General features: G+C 46.7%; 1 protein-coding gene across 1 annotated transcript in view; it reads left to right on the top strand.

The window, feature by feature from the left end:
* The first annotated feature begins 617 nt into the window (after window positions 1–617).
* LOC106952902 (piezo-type mechanosensitive ion channel component 2) overlaps window positions 618–1070 on the top strand; it is a 46587-nt gene continuing 46134 nt past the window's right edge. Inside the window, exon 1 of the mRNA XM_015041340.1 lies at window positions 618–709. The gene's annotated coding sequence lies outside the window, so the exon portion shown is untranslated. The remainder of the gene's footprint in view (window positions 710–1070) is intronic.

Raw genomic sequence — 1070 nt, forward strand, 5'->3', positions numbered from 1 at the left:
GTGGGTTAAAGAAAATAAAGAGAAAACGTGACCAAGATCCGAGAATCCTTCGAAATGTATCCACGTTTCTTGCAGGTAAAAAAAAAAAAAAAATAACCCCCCCCTGCACGGCTTCAGTTTTTACACGGCCTCTAAATGTTTACAAACCTACAGACTGTCACACAAACAGATATTTACAGATCTCCCCCCACCCCCCACACACCCCTTGAATCCGAGGAGGGTAAACACGCCACAGGCTTGACACTCTTACATGTGCATTTACATTCAGAAAAAATAGGACGCGGGGCTCTTGTGGCAGCACATTCCCATCGTGAAAGGCCGCTCCTCTCCGGGGGGGCGAGGTGGGGGTGCGCGCTGGACGAGGAAGGTGAAACACGGTCCCAAGAAGCGAGTCTTCGGGGGTTGTTATTATTATTTTCTCCCTTTCTCTTCCTCCGAGAATAGTAGGCTACACTGAAGAGGCAGACGGCGTTGAAGAGACGCGGGGTGGGGCCACACGGCGCTCATTGAACCCTGGGAAGGAAGGACCGAGAGAGGCGGAGAGGAGAGGCCGCTGCGCTTCGTCACATGGCCGGGGCGCGGAGCTGCGTCAGCGGCACGGCCGTGCGCAGAAAACGGCGCCCTCTTCGAAGAAAAAGGACCGTAACAGGGTGGGATCCCTGCTGACCAAGGGTCAGCGGCCTGCAGCGGATTTACATCCAAACAGCGGGTAATTAAATGCTCCGATCTTACAGGAATAAACTGGGAATAATGACGTGTTAAAGCTACTAATGCGACTTTTCTGTAAAATTGATTTAAAAAAAATACCTTATCATATAGTTTGTCACCTATAGATTATGTCATGGCCACTTTTTATTTATTTATTTATTTATTTTTTTACTGTCATTCTTTATGTAATCGACATTAAAAAAACCCTAGCTTCCCCAAAACAGGCTCCCAGGAGCACATGCATTTGATGACGTCACACAAGGCATAAGAAGACTGGCCACTCTTTTAGGGGTGTTGCAGCTGTAGCTGGTATTCACACTTCAGCAAAAAAAAAAAAAAAAATAAATAAATAAATAAATAAA

This window comes from Poecilia latipinna, unplaced genomic scaffold, assembly GCF_001443285.1.
Source record: "Poecilia latipinna isolate Pla-1442-1.1 unplaced genomic scaffold, P_latipinna-1.0 Scaffold545, whole genome shotgun sequence".
NCBI classification, from domain to species: Eukaryota; Metazoa; Chordata; class Actinopteri; order Cyprinodontiformes; family Poeciliidae; genus Poecilia; species Poecilia latipinna.